The following is a 20,936-nucleotide window of genomic DNA, read 5'->3' as shown; positions in this document are numbered from 1 at the left end:
TAAACTAAATGAAGAATGTTGCATGCTTAAACGAAATATAAAAATTACAATAGCATTTCATTGAAACATAAAACTAAAAACAAGCAAGAACGCCCACTTTGTAATATAGAAATCTTAAATGCCTAACTGAGTTATGTTCTATATTGAATGATGATTAAATGATTTCTTTGGTATGATAGTAATATTTTGAGGTGTATGAGTACGTATTGGCTTATGAGAATATTTGTGCTTTTAATCTTAAAATAGTTTTAATACTTATTTGAATAGTTTGAATATATTAATATTAATATTGTACTCAAATTATTTTCTATCGTTGTACATGCTTGAATCAACAGCATAACATATACAGGAGGTTACTTCAGATGGTATTTTTGTAAACTAATTCAAAGTTCGAATAAAATAAATTAATTAACAAAATTAATTATGTCTGTTGTAAAATGAAATCCCATCCGGTATACGCCACTGGGTACAATAGCATTATTTATTAATACTATCTAACTTAAATTTCTTAAAAGTTATAAAAGAAAAAATTAATTGACAACAGAATAATGGGTATTTGATAACTATGGTAAGTAATGTGCAGTGATATATTTTTTTTAACAGTACCCAATAATTATAATCTTTAGATTTATTGCAAGAACTTTTGACTTGACTTGACTCTAAATTTATGAAGTTATCGATTTATTGAACTTATTGTTTTTTATATACTCTTTAGTTTAAATATTACACACGGATATAATGAAGTTAATACAATTGATGAAGAATAGTATTCTTGAAGATCTATTAAAGTGAGTTTTTCATTCAGCCGCTGTTGGCTCCAGAATACTTTTAATATAAACCACATAATCACTACTCACAGAAATTAATTCACTTGAAGATATATTTCCACTATAAATAAACAAGAATATATTAGATGATTGCCAAATATACGAATTTGTTAATCATTGTCATTGCCATATAATATTCAGATCATTATTGTTGACTTATTGCCTCAATATGAAAGGAAAACCGCACACCACGTGTTCTAGACCCGAGTCAGACTATTCAGACTATTGTTTCCAAAGTGAGCGGTATTACCCTATTGAACATACTTCTCATTCATTTAATTACTTTCAAGTGCACAATTAAATCGCATAAGTTAATAAAGAAAAAAAAAACAATTTAATATTGTAAAAGCAAAAACCAATAATACTAATAACATTTAATGGTCACGACTGATTATTTATAATTGAAAACTACAATTTTCGTTAAAATAATTCTTCACCTTCATTGTTTGATACAAAAATATATCGTTAGTGTGTGAATCAGGCACATTCAGCTAAGAATTTATATCAACAAATATCTCAAGAGATAAAACCACAAGATCGCATTATAGTGACATATCCTGCTGTGCTAATGAACCTCACGAATTTATACTTCATTCATAATAATATTGAGATTTTCTGTATTCTTTATTTTATCTTCTGGTTCGGTTTTGATGGCATCTAAACGATATGAGAAGTGAACAGTAGCAGTGAAGCGCACGCGCTTTCTAAGAATTTAAAGGAATACAAAAGATATGAGATACAAATTATGGGCAGGCATAACTGAATTAGTGTTTTTAGAGATCGCTTATGAAAAATATAAAAAATGTTGGCGCTAACGAATTTATTACCAAATTAAATATCAATTATGGGAATCACTTCATTGCTAGTGGATAATTTTTTTGAGGATTCTCCATAAAGAGAAAAAAGTTTAATTTATTTACTTATTCGCTTTTACATAATAAAGTTGTTATATGATTCTAATAAAAGTAAAAAAAAATCATAATATATACTTTTGTATGTGTCAGTTCAATAAATTATTCAATAAGATGTATCTTTTATAAATTAAAGATTTATAAAATCCGTAAGATACATGTGTAAGATCAATTGCCTACTAAGTGCGTGATAGAAATGGTAATTCTTAATCTAATATATATTCTGACACCATTGTTGTTCATTATGGAGGTGCCAAAATAAATGATATCCTTGCTAGATTAAAAAGTACAGTCGCCATCTACCAGACCGTAGAAATGTGCTTCGCACTACATCTACCCTACATACCATCACTTCTATGACCTTAAGTGAAGTTTGGCTCGGTAACAAAGGGTTCGAGCAGACTTGACCCTATATTGGCGGAGATATAGGTACTACTCCATGTCATACTGCAAAGTCTTATTAGTTTTGTAGGGTTACAGAGCTTAAACATTGTGACGTAAACGTTATTCCCTATCGGGCTATTTAAAACCTTTTTTGATTATCATTAATCTGGTTATAAAATAAAGATGCCTTGAATATAAAGTATTTATTATACATTACAATATTTTGTTAATCCTGACCGCATCTATATTCAATAAAGTATGAACTAAATAGCTATAAGTGGATTCATAGATCAGATGCCCATTATTATATACATACATATATATAATACTTGTTTTTAATTAACTATTTATGCTTGAAATTGTTATCACAACAGATTCTATTAATATATAGTATGTTAGCAGTTTTCAAACAGAAGTAATTGCCAACGAAGGATGTACAGTGTACATTGTACACACTATAGTGTACAATATAGTGGAAACTATATACACACATTAAACGTTTAGAAAGCGAAACAGAATATATAACGATTTATAATTTGCTCCCTATTTCAAGCTTTACATAGGTGGTGCTTACAGATTTCTCTACTTTTATGGTAGATGCAATGTATTTTCCTATTAAAATCATTTTTATTCCATCTAAATTATTGGAACCCAAGTAAGATAATAAAAGAAAACTGCCCTAGAATATCAAAATATATTGGGCAAAAATAAGAAAATAAATAAATTTTAGAGTCAAGTATGAGTATTAACCCCAAATGACTAAGAAATTGTATTTCTATGCTTCGATAAAAGTTGCAGGAAAGTAATTATGATGATTGATATTACAATTAGGTTAATTGCGACACCTGTCCAACTGTATCTAATACATCTATATTATTACTTTAAGCATAAAAGTCGTAACAAGCAAAAATATGGAAGCAGAGTTTGTTACTTAAGCCACTCGAAATTCAAAATCGCAATTCTTAAAAATTTTAGAAAATTAGACTTAGAAATATTCTTATCAATATAATGTTTTCTTTCTTTTAAAATTACTATTTTGTAAAAAAAATATGCGCTTAACCTGCATTAAATGAGTTTAATGTGCTTTAATTAAAATTATCAACAAATGTGTATGCGCATATATACATGAGTGTGTGTAGGGTAATTTTTTAAACATTTCTAAAAATTTAATTATATTGTTCAGTGAAAAAAAGTGCCTAAAGAAAAAATTATTTCTTATCCACTCGAAATTGTGACAATAAGAAAAAAATTATATGCACATAATTCACAATTTCCGCCATCAGTTTTCGTACAAAAACAACTAAGCCGTTGATAACACCGACAGCGAGGTACTTTAGCTACAAACATTTTTTTATCTATAAAAAATAAAAATAAATAAAAAATTATGTTACCAATTTTACGACTGCCAACTTGTCAGAGAGGCAATGTGAAGACAGGTAACTTCAGCTGTTGAAAATCGCTGAATGGAACACTTTTTATACTTACGACTGAAGTATCTGCGCACGTAGTCGCATTGCGGAAGCACGTTTTTGTATCTTAAAATATGCAAGTGTCACAGTATATATATTTTAATTATCAGCGAAACCGTTTCACTGCTTCAAAGCGTTTGAATATTGGAATTTTTGACCTCTTATCATCGTTTATTTGATAACAAAAGAAATTAAAATTATAAACGAGTTTTATGCGAAAACCCCTCGAATAAATAAAGTTAAAAAATACAGAAGAAAAAATACTAATGACTAGTAAGACGTAGGGTATAACTGAAAGTCTTTGATACTACAAAGAAATTTTTTTGTTCAGAAATATAAAGTAGCAAAACCACGCAATCTAAGATACTGTAATGTTTCACTACAATGTATGGAGATATAAAGTTCATTATCACTGATCAGCGTGCTTATAATTGGTTTCAGTACTGAAATGTAACATTTAAAAAATAACTATTATTAACTATTATTAATTAATATAATTATTCTCTAGCTGGTTTATGATTTCGTAATGATATACTCCAAATTCCAATATACAAGTCAAGTATGACTTTGGGTCCGTTTGGTAATGAACACTGACTCTGAACTTTAAAATTGGCAATGTACAAGTTCAACCCCTGGTACTTGCAATTTCAAAAACAAAAAATTATTTACGAATAATTATATATAAGAAATAATTTCAAGGCCACTGATGATGGCTATTAGGCAATACTCAAAATAGCTGTATGGTCAACAACAAATTCAATTTAAAATTCAATTTAACTAAATAAAAAAAGAATGTTGTTATTGCAATTCAGTATTGTTCGAACCCTCTCTACTAATACAATAGTTCCTTTTAAGTAAAAAAATCACTACCATTATAATTAACCTAACTCATATTTTTTTGATGATGAAATATTTAAAATAATTAGGATTAAATGAAATAATATTTTTTAAAAATTTTAGTCTTATCCGTACTTGTATATATACTAAGCACTATCATGCACAGTAAATAACAGTGTGAATAGGAAAGTTTTAAAAAGAAAGACTTACAATTAAGAAAAGGTTACTAATAATATTATAATAATACTTTGATATTGAAATATTCGAATAATACTCATTTAGATGATAGATGGTTTACAAAAGATAATGCACAACCAATGGGAGTTTTTAGTAAGTGATAGTTTTGAAATGGCAACAAATAAAACGTTTATTGTTTGATGAAAAATTAGTAACATAAACTTACTCTTGAGTATCGTTGACCAAATGTGGCTTCACATTTTTTTTTTATAACGGAAAATATTCAAATACTACAGGTACAGTGATGCCGGATATCTAGTATTGTTCAAAGTTTGTTTTTTTCCAAAATGCATGAAAATGATCCTGAGACACATGACTTTAACACGGTGATGTAGTATGCAAAATTTAAATTTATTAAAAGAAGAGTTTGATTATAATGGCCAGAAAGGAATTCGCGTTACCTGTCCACCAAAAATGTGTAATCTGATGACGTCTAGCTGCTTCTCTAGAAGCAGCTTCAATTTTAGACTTAAAAGTCAATATTAAATACTCTATTCATGAGATACGAACTTTTCTACCAGAATGTAGTTTATTGAATAAACTTTAAGGTTCCTTAGATATTTATACTATAACTTATATTTCATGCTAGTTTATTTAATTCAAATTTAAACCAATTAGTTACTCAATTCCAACTAATTAAATAATTTAATACCAAGAATTAAAATCCATTTATTTCTCAAAACCCGCTTTAGATAAAATTTCGAAACAACTACATTAATGTATTATCTAATTGGATATTATATGCATACTTTTGTCTCTCATAGATTATGCACCAACCTGGCAACTCTATTATACTATATACCTATGTATACTTATAATTAGTCCAATATATTTATTTATATAGAAATGTTAGAATGATGCAATTTTTTAACACTCACTTTCGAATTGCTCTGCATGCAGGCAGACGGCCGGCATTGTGCATGTGGCATTAATATTCCAGTGAAAAGGAATATTGCCTATTTTACAGGTCAGCGAGCATAAAACTCCTTTCAGTTCATGAGTAATGATTTTGACCGCATTGACCTCATGCCGTGCGTTAAGTGGCAATTGCATGTTTATGTGACAGAAGTCGCTTGAAATGTACCCAGGCTAGAACTTCCACATGCAATATTTTGTGGAAAGTGTAATGGATTGTGTACTTAAAGTGAATCGTCCATTCGTTAGTCAAGGTAAGGTGAGTCTCTGTAGTGTTTTTATAGGTAAAATAAGTAAGGATTTGGCGACAAGGTGACGCATACTTGCTGGGTCTTCTGTGGCATTTTTTAATTTTCATATTTTAAAAAAAAATAAATGAGTGAAAATTTATTATACTAAAAGTAAAAACAAATTTACAAAGTATGCAATTTTTAATTGGAAAATATTTTCAATAATTGGAATAAATGTCACTGTGTATAGTCGTATCACAAATAGTTGTTGTAATATATCACACTGAGTTGCAAAAAAATATGTACAGAATTTTAAGTTTTTTAAAGTAATCTATTATTAAAGTTCTAAAATAGTACTGTGTACACTATAATTATTATTGCCAGTCGAAAACTAAAATTACTAGTAAAATTATTTTAAAAATATTTGAGTAATGCTTTTTAATTAAAAATTATAACAAATATATCGAAATAGAGTCAAACTTCCATAACTTGAAGTCAAATTTTGCAAAGAAATGGTTCGGCTTATGGACACTTCGAGTTAGAGAATTTTTTGATTTTTTTTTTATTTTTGAAAGAAACTCGAATTACATTTTAAGATATTTATTTATTTGCAATCAAATAAAACACAGAAGTTATAGTGGAGTAAAATTTTCAGAAATTAGGATTTGGGACTTTAATTTATTTCTTATTTTCAGTAAAAAGAGGTTTCATTTTATTCATACTCTAATAGTGATCATCAGTTGTAATATCATTCAATGCAAATATAAATTCTGAATTTTGTATAAGTCTTCTATTTCATTCTTGGAAGGCTGATGAAAAATTACATCCACCGACCCTTTATCATCACTTTCTGTTGCGCTTAAAATTGGATCCAGTAATTTAGAACTATAGTGCTTAACAATATCGTCATCTGTAGAAGAGCTTCCTGTTCAAATTTCATTGTCAAGCTCAATATAATCGTTGAGAGCAGCATTGGAAGTTATTTTATTTACTTTAAACCACAATGCTCAAGAAAGAAAGAAAAGAAAAAATTAAACATTTGGATTGGAAAAAGGGACTTCCCCTAACAGCAAAATACATTTATACGTCAAATAAAAATTCGACTTATAGAATTCACTTTCCCATATTCCTATCGGAGTTATAGAGAAATTCGAGTTATAGGAGTTCGAGTTATGGAAGCAGAATTGTATGTTATTTGCTCTCTAAAACATTGGTGCACTGTTTTCGAGTTATGGAAGTTTGACTATATGTAATCTATATGAAAGCTTAATATTATAAAGGATACCAGCCCATAAAATAAATAAAATTAAAAAACTGTTTACTGCTTAACTCTGGGATCAAAAGTTTATATGAAATTAGTAGATAGATCAATTTTTAAAACGAGTGGAGAATTGTTTAAGTAGTGAAAGATTGTTATTAAAAAAAAAATACTTGGATTAATAAATGACAAAAATTGACGTATTGTTAGAAAATATATTAGAGAGGATATTAAAAAAAATATTATATGAAATTTTTTAAATCAAAGCTTATATTTTCCATTATGTATCTTAATGTGTATATTAAAAAGGGATATAGCTTTTAGATTATTATGAAATATTAAATATGTGAGAAAAATTATTTTAATGAATTATGAATATGAAAATTTAAAAGTATTTAAGCAACTTATACATATGTAAATTAACACACTAAATTGAAATATTGAAGAAAAACTTTATGAAATCCAGATTTAAAAATCGTGTACGTAAGAACTTTGCTGGTTTAAGTAATATACGAGTAAGATACAGGAGCATAACATACCTCTATCTTAAATAGTTAAATTATGATATATGTATATTAAAAACAGGTTATCTGTGACAATTCATTAGATTCAATGTCGTTACTTTTATATATACGAGTGTGGAGTAAATTTTAATGCTGTTTTGAATTTTTATTGTGCTTTATTTCAGTGTTGTTTAGATATATTTTTGTCAACCTTTCATACTGAAAAAATTTTTTTTGACTTTCACGAAATTATTTTAGTAGTTAGTGTTTGAAGCACTTTTATTTAATAGTGTCTGTGACCAGATTTTCAAATGAAGAGTTCAGTAGATTGTTTCTATTTTTCTTATCCCCACACTCTATACTTTTGACTAAAGAGGTTACCAAATTCTCAGCATGGTCTATAATGATTCAGCATTATCACAAATTTTACCAAGTGGATTTTAGAATTGCTCTGTGAAATATTTGTTCTCAAAAGCTTATAGTTTTACTACGGTTATAATAATTATCCAAAAGGCGTATTTGTAGTGTTTATTGAGTACAGCTTTTTTTTTTTGCTAGAATGCTTCTTCTCGTTTTCTGTGGTTGCTCTGAAAGCCAAATCAGTGGTATTGTGTACGCGTCAGTCACTAAACTTAGTTCAGTTTCGCATTGCTTAATTAGTTTTGATTTTTCATTATGGTCTGGATTGCGCATACACTTAGACGACCCGCAAATTATATAGCAAAGCAAGCAGTGCGATGGAGCCCATGATGTAGTGGGCGACCTGCTGCACTAACAGAAAGATGACGGAGAACAATTGAAAAAGAATAAAAAGATGCCGGATTTACATGAAATGATGTTACAAGAACAATTCTTAATAAAATACAATTTAAATGGGTGGAGGCCCTATGCTCTAGAAGGAGTTCAGGAAATCAGTAGTAGAAGGAGCTACTTTAGAGGCTTTATTATTAGAAAAGATTGCAATTTCTTAATTTTTAGACTCTGTCTTCGAATCAGTTAGTAAAATTTGTTGTTATTAATTGCGAGGTATATCATTTATTTTACAGTGTTTTCATCTATAATGTATTGTCAGTTGAAATGTAAACAATAGGCGAAACTTTTTAATCTATTATATTTATATAATTTATTTATTTATATGTGCTTTTATATTAATATATAAAGTAAATCTGGTTTGTGAGATTCCTAATTAATTGTCCATTGATTTCCGTTCCAGTAAAAGAAGATTTCACTTTTTTTTTGAGACAAACGTACTAGTATGTATTGCAGAAATAACAATGACTGTACCAGTCATAACCATCATCTGCTCTAACCATTGCTGGAAGAGGTTCGTGTGGAAACTGGTGCCGATGCAAGTTTCAATATTCAATTCCATTCAACCTATAAACATAATGTCTAAATTGTCTCACACATATGTGCCACACTCCAATCCCATTCATTGGTCAACTTCGCAACTCGTTACTTTTGCTATTGGCATTTTGTAGTGCTTTTCGCTAAATTTTAACATTTATGTTAACAACTAATTAGCCGTCGTGAATGTGCATGTAGATCTGTGGCATTTTCGCTGTAACACGAACAGAAAGAGTTCGAAAAAAATATATTTTAAAGTTTAATAAAATCTCATGTAGTAATAAACATGTCATTTCCATGTCTAACACATGCTGCCAACAGATACAAAGTAAATTGCTCGAATATTGCGATTTGATATTTTCCAGTTTAGCAACATTTTTAAAATTTTTTCTAATGGCAACTTCGAGTGGTAACACTTCTTTTCTGGCCATTTTGCTGATCAACTGCGTCCGACTTCCTTTCAGGTTGACCTGTTTTTTGCTATTGCATGTGGCGCAAACGAACAATATCCGCAAATGTTGTGCGTCCAAATCAAGTGCCACAGCCAAGCTGGCAGAAGAAAAGATTTATGAGCAAAATGTTGCATACTTAAAATTGTTTTATTTATTTTTTTTAACTTCATTTCCTCTTTTTTTTGCCTCATTATGGCTTTAGGGTATTTATTTTTATTTGTGTCATAAAAATGTCATAAATTAAAGGCGCTTATGTGTAAACCTCATTCGAGCATTCGCCTAAGCATTTCAAAAATTCTTGTTGGCTTTCTCGACAACTCATGGAGAAGTTGAACCTCACATTTTTCAGGTTTATTCTGATTTTCTTATATAAAAAATCTTTTTTTTTTTGCTTGGAATATCTTCAATATTTTATTGTTTTTCTAAATATTTAAGGTAATGGTTTTATTGTTGTCTTATTGACTTTTTGGCAATCACACGTTGCGTTTTTGTTACGCAAACATCCTTCTCAGTACTGTCTGGATTAAACAATGCGGACTTATTCTGGAAATTCTTCTTGAGCTGAATGAAGGCGCCAGTTCTTAATGACCAAGAAATTGTTTGGTGATATTTAATATATATGTATTTGTATATAAAAGAATAATAGAAATCTTATATACAAATTATTTTTATTTATTGGAAACATATGAAATGTAAGATTGAACGAGTTAGAGACTTATTTCAATTCGTCCACTTTAAGAGAACATAAATAATTTAATTGTTTTAAATTAAAGAAAATATGAATAAGAAACCGCTCTTATTTTAAAGCAAAGATCTTTCTTAAAATTCGGTTTTTATGTCGTAATATCGTAACTCATACAATTTAAACATTCCTAGTACCACTTCTGCGAACACAAATAACTCAAGCAGTGGGTGGAAAAGTTTGTGGACTAATATTTGAAACACATCATTCAAGGAAAATTTGGATTCGTTTATCTATACTTTCTTTATTAACTCTGGCATAAATGTTCTTAAATTTTTTTAGAAATACAATAGTAATTATTCTAGTTTCATTATTTTATTTTAAAAGTTTATATATCATATCTTTAATCTTGACACTCGTTTATTGCAATATCAAATCGACAACTCCTTCAATCGTATCTGCTCTGATTCATGGAAATTGATAATCTTACGAAACAATTTTGCTTTAAAGTTTATTAAAGGAATGAAAAGTAAAAAGACATTGTTATATTATATAAAGAGTTCTCAGTTATTGTAATCATATCATTAAAGTCTGTCAATAGGTAAATGTATTGCTATTGATATAGTTTCAACTGATATAGTGATATATAAGAGTATATGACTATATAGTTTTGTAGTTTAAAATTTCACATTAATCTCCATAAAAATTACGATTTTAATAATTTAGCAAAATAAGGAAACTGTTGTAACATCAAATAGGTGGCTACGCTTCCCTAAGTGGATGGACAATTTTTTTTCTATATAGGAATTAAATTTTAAAAATAAGAATTGGGAATTTATAAATGAGAAGAAAATTATAAATTGGTTAGTTAGTTATAGTATTTGGTAAAGTTAATTTAAAATTACTTAAATGTTACTTTGCCTTATTAAGTAAGTTAAATGGTTAAATGGTCATACGAGGGCTGCTATATATATTTCTGGCCTAATAATAAAAATGCGAATATTTATCACCAAATATTGTTTTATTGCTTTTCAAAGTATTCTCTTTATTGATTATACATTTTTGATTTATATACTTTTGCATGCGCTCAAACCAATTGGTGAAGCACTTTTTTCACTCCGATTGAGACACCTCCAAAACATGGTTTTTGAACGCTTCAACAGCATCTTCTGGCAACGAAAATCGTCTTTTTGACCGAACGTTTTGGCCGGTCAAAAAGGCGCTAGTTTGAGCCGATGTGTGAGAGCTCGCGTTGTCATGATGAACAATGATTCGTTTTCTCTTGTTCGTTTTTTGAATTTCTCGGAAGACTTCAGGCAAACAAATTGTGGTGTACCACTCAAAAGTGAGCGTCCTTCGTTGCTCAAGCGGAGCAGTCGCCACATGACCAGTTGTGCCGAAGAAACAGGCGACCCTTTGCTTCGAAGTGCTTATTCCATGAACAACTTTCGTTGAATTTGGCTCGTTTTCGAAGACCCACACGGTCGATTGTTGTTTTGTTTCAGGCTCATACTCATAGATCCATGATTCGTTACTTGTGACGATCTTATAAACGTCTTTTGAATCACCGCGAACGTATTTTTTTAACATTTCTTTGCACCAATCGACACGAGCCTTTTTTTGAGCGATTGTCAAATTTTGCGGGATCCAACGAGAACAAACCTTTTTTACCGCCAGGTGTTCATGCAATATCGAATGTATGCTGATGGGAGAAATGCCCAAGGATGGCTCTATCTCACGGTATGTCACATGACGATCTTGTTTTGGACGACGTTCACGGAATTCGTCGTTGAGCGAGCGTCGGTCACGATTGAATTCATTAAACCAGTTTTTCACAGTGCTATAGGATGGTGCTTCATCGCCATACAAAGATTTAAGTTCATCAATGCACTCTTGTCGTGATAAGACACGTCGAAAGTTGTGAAAAATGATCGCACGAAAATTTTCAAGTGTTAACTCCATTTTTTGGCCGAGATGAATATTTCAAGTCCCTGTAAATACAACAATTCACAATTAAATGAAAACATGTTCTGAGTGATGTTATGCTAAAAAATGTTAACCTTTCCAATGGAAATGTCAGATTGCACCTGACAGCACCTAGTGTTGCCTAGGCCAGAAATATATATAGCAGCCCTCGTAACGACCCATTATCTGGCTTCCATCTGATGCAGCAATTATCTCCATGTGCCTTTGCTACCCTCATGACTTGAACACTCCATCGGAGACATTGTCTGGTCTACTTCTATGTCTTCTTTCTCCTAATATCGTTTCATACAGCTTTTCCACTTAACTATTGACATCCATTCACACGATAAGACATATCTACCACCCAAAGGATAATCAAATCACTATTCAAAATAATCTGTGTATGCATTATTGGTGCTGTTAGAATACATCCTGCCGTCACTTTAAACATTTTTTCAGTTAGTGATCAAGATTTTTTGAAACGACAATATAATAATATACTAAAATATACTATAGTAATTATTAAAATAATATAATAATAATTTGTTTTTATTTTAAAAGAAATTGATTTCCAAATATCAAAAGTAGGCACGGATAACTTTCTTTCTTTCATATACAGACACAGAAGACAAAGAATACATATTTACCTAATAATAGCTATAATTTGTAATAAAAGTAATAGTATACGCTTTCTTTGTTATTTCTACACTACTTTAAAGAAGAATCCTGCAAATTTCTCAAATAGGGGATATAATAAATTTTTTCAAATATATATTCACCATTCATAAATGGTCTATTGGAGCTATTCATTTCTTTCATCTACCTGCCAAGAGAGCTGCATGATCAGCAAAAATATTCACTTATTAAAAAATTATAGGTGCAAAAAGATATTAAATCTTGCAACTTGCCATACGCCATTAATAAGTTAGGGTTAGATACAACGACTTCCACAAAATTTCAGTTTTCACTTTAAACATGTTTGGATACAATTAATTAAATAAACAAACATATAAGTTACAATACTTGACAGTTACTTATTTTTATTAAAATAAATATGTCCTAAATAGAAAATGAAAATAATTGAATCCATATGTAACATAACATGTGAAATTTCTGTACAAACAAGCAATAATATAATATTTTTATATTTTTATCTTAATGCAACATTTTTATTGTGTATAATTCATAAATTATATATAATTAGGCCCGTAAAGGAAGTATGACCGTACGTCTATATCATAAACAATACGTGTTTATATCCGCATTAATTTGCTTAAAATATGTAAATTCAAATGTTTGCTCTGCCACTTGGAAACATTGATCTTAGGCTAATTGTTTTCGTATTTGTGTTACTTCACAGCAACGAGTTTGTGGCTTAAGTCTTTTGTTCCGTTGCTCGCTGGACTGAAATTGAGCGCAGACACGAACTTTTTTGCGTGCGAATAAAACAGTGGAAAAAAAAACAAACGCAATTACTTGTAAAATAATGTAAAATTTATTATAAATGTAATATTTATTTTTATTTATATATAGTTCAGAAATATGAATTGCAAAAATAGCAGTTATAAAAAATTTAATTACGATTTTATTGCGCTGATGCAGATTTAAAAATAGAAGTGTAGGAACTATAGTTAACTGAAATGATTTAGAGTTCCATTTTATTTTAATTTTATACATAAAAATATTTATTAAAATGTCAATAAATATTTATGAGTCAATTTATTTATTGAAATTCTATAAGAAATACTACGGCTTAGGTAATTGTTTATTTAATTACACATTCTTTAATGGTGCGAAAATAAAATTACTATAGCAAAACAATAAAAAATTAACTTTGTATTTATAGTCATTCAAAAAAAAAAATATGTATACTAAACTTATAGAAATTAATTATTAATATCGAATACCAAGCATATACAAAACGTTATTGCAGCAAATATTTTCGAATATATAATCAGCGTATATTCTACACATTACGCGATCAGAGTGATTTACGTGATTAACTGCCGTATGGGCTCAACATCGAGTATCAAGAAAATGCGCTAATAGATGCTCCATTGCAATTTCAAAGAATTTCCACCAGTGCTAATTGAAGTTATGTATTTGGCGTAACTTCCCCCTTGGAAAGCATCGAGGCCTACCTAATACTTCTGCTGATCTTTGGGTCACAGCAATTCTACATTGAATGAAATATAATCATTTTGCTTGTGTAGGTTTGGGTTTTAACCACAGTCATTACAACACTACTAACCTCAATTGATCAGAACAGTCAAAGCTGCGGGCCTGACCTCCAGTCGGGTGCCGAAAGTGAAATTCACTTATCACCATTTACACTTCAAACAATGTCGGATGGTACCGGGATTATAGACGAGAGGCATGCCTTGCCTCGTGAAAATTTAAAGCTCTTTCGCGCAGTTAGCACATTGCTCAGTCAATAGGGTTCAATTTTTGTATAAGCTGAATTTGGTAAAAATGGGAATGCAAATACAGATTCAAAATTTGGCGTAGAGCCATGAAGAAATTTGGATATTCTTCAACACTTTCAGTAACAACAGAGCGCAGTTTATTTTGTGCTGATTTGTTTTGTGGTCATCTATTATATATCTAGTTTATTCAAATTTCTTCAAAGTGTTGATTATGGAGTACTCAGATGAATGATTTTATCGACCATAATCTAAACATAATGCACAAAATCTCTTTACTACAGAAACACCTCTTTTATGAGAAGTTTTCTCAATTTTAGCATTATCAGCGGTTGTTAAACGAATCGAATTGTAAAATGGTAAATAGTAAACGAAATTTATGACATCTTGTATGATAATTTCATTGAGCATATTTCACTGTCATAGTACTACCGAAAAAGACCACCCTTTATATATTTTATAGGTCTCTAAAAAGTGTTATAATAACATAACATGGTAAATAATTGATTAAGGTTTTTATTTAAGTTAACTTAGTCTTATGTTATTACTACATGGACTACCATGTTATGCATTGCATACCAAAGGCTTAATCAGAACAGTGTGGATATCATACTTATGGTATCTCTGTGTTCTAGGTATACCTTTGTGGTATCAGACAAGATTTTGCAGTTCCTAACCACAGGAAATTGCATCATACAAATTATGAAAACAGAAGAGTTACAAAAGATCTACACAAGAGCGCTTTCTCTCACATATGTCCACAGAGAGTATAATAAAACTTAAATTTTTAATTTTTTCTGATTATGTTGAAACCATTCAGTTGAGACCAATGAAACTTATTTTGCTTTGCAGAGATTCAACAGCAGTAAGTAATTCTCTTTTACAAAAGCTTCATTAAAAAGCTTTTTTTTTAAAAGCTGTTTAAAAATTGAGTATTTTTAAATCTCAGATATTGAGAGTTTTTAATCCAAAATTTGTACTACTTAGAAGAACGTTAATATGAAGAACGTTTATCTTTGTCCTCACTGTACATTTAAATTTCATTTACAGCCTGAAAAGACTTAATCTCAACTGAAGAACTTGCTGCTACAATACTTAATATTGTATTATAATACTATTAATAAAGTAATAAAATAGTGAATTATTAATATAATAATAAAATAAGTTCTTATTTCACTTAGGTCGCTTAAAAGTAAGTTTCAGAACCCATTATATGGACACATTAGTGTGCCTACTTACTATACCTTTTTTTTTAAATTCATTTCTTACTCATATTATCTTTATAAGTACTACATAATGTTGTTAATTTGTGTCAGTCTTCTTATTGTATTGTAACAAAAATAATTTAAAAAAAAAGTTCAATAATTTAAAATTTTTAATGACCAAAATGCCATAAACGCAGCCTCTCAAGCAAAGTATCTTTTCATTCGTTGTCTGCTATCTTTGTTCTTAAATATTTTTATGCTTTCTAATTGAAACAAAACTTAATGAGATTTTTGTTTTTACTTGATTGGTTTTTAAAAATGTATTAAGCATTTTTTTATTACAAAAAGAAAACTTTGTAAAAGTCGTAAATTTGTGTAAATTTTTATTTAAATTTCGTTAGCTTGTTTTACAAGGCATTAAAGTTATACACTTAGAAAATTATACACAATTTATTTGTTATAAAAATGAAAAAATTTTTTGATTTAATTGCTTAAAAAATCGTAAAATATACTTTTAGCTATTAAATATTAAAATCAATCTGATATAAATCGGTGTGTGTTTGAGATAATATTAACACCTTTAATTTAGTTATTAATTTTTTATTAGCGAGAGAAGAGCAATTAAAAACGCCTCGCTTTAATTACTAACAATCGATATTAATCTTTAGCTTGATTAACAAAATAATAAAAATCTGTTTTAACAATAAAAAAAATTGATTAATTAAAATTATTTGATAAAAAGCGTGTTATTTTGTGATCTGGATATACATGATAAATTAATTAAATATTTAAATAATCGTTGAAGTGCAGAAGCGCATAATAATAAATAAAAAATTTAAATACTTAATTATTTTCATCTTTAACTATTCTAATTGGAAAATAGATTAAATCTCAGATAGGAAATAGTCTTAGCATAAGAGCGAAGTCAATTACAGTGGGAAAATTGTATAAACAAACAGAAAGACAAACAGGAGTATAAATAAATTGTTCTTAAATTGTTTCTAAATTGACAACAGTATTGTATTGTTAATACAATTATTACATTGAAGATGCTTTTCCTTTGCCTTTGGCATCAGTAAATTGAAGAAAACTATAGATTGGCAGTACTCGAAACAGTGTTGTATGGTCAGTCAAATTTCAATAAGTTAATCAAATTTTTGTTAATGTTTCTGCTTTACTATTCAAACCCTTCTAGTTTCTCTTCGTCATAGGATACATCACATTCGATAAAACAAAACAAACAACAAATTTAAGAGAATATTCTTTCTCTTTCTGTCTCGCTAAACCAATTGTAGTATTGGGCATACCTTCTGCTCAAAAAGTATCCGGATTTTGTTGTTTGTTAACTACTCCTTACATAATAGACCTTTTTCAAAAAAATTTTTTTTTGTTATGTTGGTACACCCTTTCTTGACATGTGGTACTAATTGACAGAGCGCCATCTGTCAATTAGTTTGTTTATAGCAGCTGTTAATGTGTGACTACCTCAAGTGCATTTAGCGATTTTTACTATGGAAAATTCTTGTTGTACGCGATTATTTGACCAAACACGGCACCACTGTCATCGCTCAGGCACCGTATTTGCCAGATCTGGATCGGTGCGACTTTTTCCTGTTCCTGCGTTTTGAGTCGATTGAATCGGTAAAAGAGAATTCGCTGAAGGAACTAAAAGCCATAGCTTTATGGGCCTACGAAAAGTGTATGGAAAATTGGGTTAAGTGTTGGCATATGTGTATCGCTTCAGAAGGAGCATATTTTGAAGGAGATAAAATAAATTTGGAATAAAATTTAAATTTTTAAATTTAAAATTTTTATTTACAAAATCCGAGTACTTTTTGAGCAGAAGGTATAAAGCACTTTAAACAGGTTAGTGGGATATGATCTTTCTGACTGGGAGTCCGCAATTAGCTCCAAGGGCTAATTCAATTATAACGTATTCCTACATTTCTTGAATATAATTTCCTCACCATTTAATAGATACATACATATATATATGGCAATTACATGTTTTGAGAATGTGGCTCATCAACTTTAACGTAATCCTCTGTTTCGTTCAAGCACCTATACATGTATGCTGCAACATATGATCTAAATTGCATCACTAACTTAAGATTTGTACCACTAAATACAACTACAATTATAAATTTAAGGACTTATCTAAGTTCAGGACACTCTTGAAATTGCTTTTGCCAATCTATTCCTGCTGATATCTGTAAAATTCCATTAGCGAAATTATAGACCAAAATATTTAAAAACAAGAAAGGGCAGAAACCACTTTTTTACCAACAAAAGTGTTTAAATATGAAATAAAGAATAATTACTATGTTAATGTTAATGTATCTATATAACAGTTGTTTATGCATTAGTTCTAAAAATAGTACGACAAATGCTATAGTCCTCAAGAATTCACTTGATTAAAAAATTATTTTTGAATCCGAAACTTTTCTCTCTATTAACCGCTTTTATATTCCTTGTCATAAGTCTTGTCTAAGCATAAAATTTTTTAATAGAAAAATAAAAAATATATGAAATGTATAAATTATATAAAACGTATATATAACGGATAGATCCTTGACAATATAATTTACAGACATAACACTTCAAAAACAATGCCCGACATATACATATATTCTAACATTGGCATAATCCTGGCTAGGCCACTGGGTGAAATGCAAATACGCAAACGGATAAATTTCGAATGGATGAATGCTAGCACGTAAAAGCAATGTCTAAAAGTGTGCATCTGAAGAATACGAAATAAACATAAGCAAGTAAATAAAAAATCAATCGAGATGTAATTTGATTAGTTTACTGAAATCTCTGATAAGTTGTTTTCTATACTGATGAGATATCTGGAGTACAAAACTAGTACTGCACTGATTATGTTTTTTTTTTTAGATAAAACATTCAAAGTATATATATTAGTTCCGTAAAAAAAATTTGAATTTATGATTAAAGCATTCAGCGTTATTTCTAAGGAGCACTGATGATGGGTATTTAGTAAACCCAATATATTTGAAAACAGATATATGAGCAGCCAAACAAATTCAATAATTTAAATATAAAAACTTTGTTATTCAATACATGACTCTTTCTTTTTAACATTTAAAAGAATAGAAAATAAATAATTCAAAAGTGCCATGTAACTGCACTAAATAACGAGTAATAATGAAAAGAAGTTTTTGTAGAAAACAAGCTCTTGTGTTAAATTTAAATTATATTTCAAATAATTTATTATATAATAAATTTAATAAAAAATTATTATATATATGTATTATATTATATTTAATCTTAATATTTCTTGAAGTGAACTACAAGGTTAAAAACCACAGAAAGAATATGTTATCAATGGTAGCAACTGCTAATGCAATTCTATACATATATTTTATCTTACCATTTACTATTTAATATTAAAATTATTTTTTTTTAAAAAAATAAAATTTCTTCTGCAAAAAACGATTACTAGGTTTTAGTTTTTTTTTTTTTTGTGTCTATTTTTGTCAACTAAAAATGAGCAACCTTTATAAAAATGACAATTATCATTTATTATATATAAAAATTAAAAAGATTTTTAAATACTTTAATTGCCTTTCAATTTTAATAAAATATGTTTTGTAAAGACATGAATTATAATGTATAAAATATATACACGACAATATTTATAAAGCATAATAATACATTTTCTATTAATAAAATACTAATTTAATAGAAAATTAATTTTGATTAATTTAAAAACTTACCGGCTAAAAACGTCTTTCTGATGACAGCAACAAAATATTTCCGCAAAATGTTATTAATCAATTTCTTTTTCTTTTATTTATTTTTGAATTCTTGTATGCAATAAAATTAGTTATGAATTAATTTTAGCAATTAATATTCATTTAATATTTATTTAATTTTATTTTATTTCATTTAAAACTATAGTTTATTTTTGTTTTGTTTTGTTTTATTTTATTTATTTTTGGTTTGAATATAAAACACTTAACTATAAAAATTTGCATATGTTAAATCACAATTTAAACAAAAAAAATATCAAAAAAAATATTTGAAAATAAAAAAAGAAATAAATTTGCATAAAATATGAAGACAATTAGCCGGGTTTCTATTGTTTGTTGTATTTGTTTTTTCTTGCCGTCTATTTTCTTATTTATATTTTTTATTTTTTTTACTCAAGATTAACTACAAGCAGTAGCAACTATAATTAATCAAAATAATAGAAACGGAATCAATGATTGCAACAACAAACGATAAACGAAAAAAAAACAACAATTTAACAACACTAATCACACTTTTACGTAGCCATTATTGTTAATGATACTGATAATAATGATATTATCAATTATGATAATGATGTTGGCAGTATATGAGTCACACTGTAACGGTTGCTATAATTAAAAATAAATTTATGGACTTCTTGTTTAGTTCAGTTCAGTGTTGTAAAGTGTAAAATGAGAAAGAGTCATTAAGTTGAGTAGAGATTTGGTTTTTGCACTGGAGAATTGTTTCGTACAGTTTTCGTTAATTTTTTATTATTGTTTAATATAATTTAATTAATTGTTATGTACGATATAATTGTTGTTGAATATTATTCCAATAAATGAATCATACTTTTTTGAAGTCTTTACAGAAATAGAAAATTAAATAATTTGTATTTGTGTATAATTTGGTATAGTAAAGCGAGTAGAAGGTTTAAAAAAGATTAGAGGAGATTTGGTTGTTCTGCTGGAGAATTCTTTTCTTACTATTTTTATGAATTTTTTATTATTGCTTAGTTTAATTTAATTTTAATATTTTTTATTCAATTGATGTTGACTTTAACTTAAATAAATAAATCATACTATTTTCAAGTTTTTAAAGAAACGTTAATTTTTATTTATTTATTTTGTATGATGCATTAAAGTAAGTAAAAAAACTGATGCAAATTAACCAAGGATAGTTAATTTTGTTATATTGTATTAAAAGTTTTAAGGTAATATTATACGATCACTTGTTGAGTGTGGAGGTTTATTTATTCCAGCGGAGAATTGATATCCGCTCTTGAAATATTTTTTATATTATATTTGTTGTCTACATTTTCAATTACTTGAAATATGTCAAAAAATATTTTGACATAAATTGCTTGATTTTAAGTAATTTGTGGCCCATCTAATTATTGTAATTATATAGATGAATAACAGAAATATATGCAGTTCTTTAATTTAGTGTTTTAAAGTGATTGCGTTGGTTAGTACATGGGGTAAGTTTATGCGTTCTTTGAATAATTGTAATATAATTGTAGGCGAAATAATTGT

General features: G+C 28.4%; 1 protein-coding gene across 2 annotated transcripts in view; it reads right to left on the bottom strand.

The window, feature by feature from the left end:
• The window catches only part of LOC119678507 (GATA-binding factor A), a 41,944-nt gene extending 22,468 nt beyond the window's left edge, over positions 1-19,476 (bottom strand). For both annotated transcript variants that reach the window (XM_038090368.1, XM_038090369.1), the window contains exon 1: positions 19,386-19,476. The gene's annotated coding sequence lies outside the window, so the exon portion shown is untranslated. The remainder of the gene's footprint in view (positions 1-19,385) is intronic.
• Between the last annotated feature and the right edge of the window lie 1,460 nt (positions 19,477-20,936).

The sequence above is a fragment of the Teleopsis dalmanni genome, chromosome 2 (assembly GCF_002237135.1).
Source record: "Teleopsis dalmanni isolate 2A chromosome 2, ASM223713v2, whole genome shotgun sequence".
Taxonomy (NCBI): domain Eukaryota; kingdom Metazoa; phylum Arthropoda; class Insecta; order Diptera; family Diopsidae; genus Teleopsis; species Teleopsis dalmanni.
The sequence above is the reverse complement of the archived record's forward strand: the minus strand, read 5'-3'. Positions and strand labels throughout refer to the sequence as shown.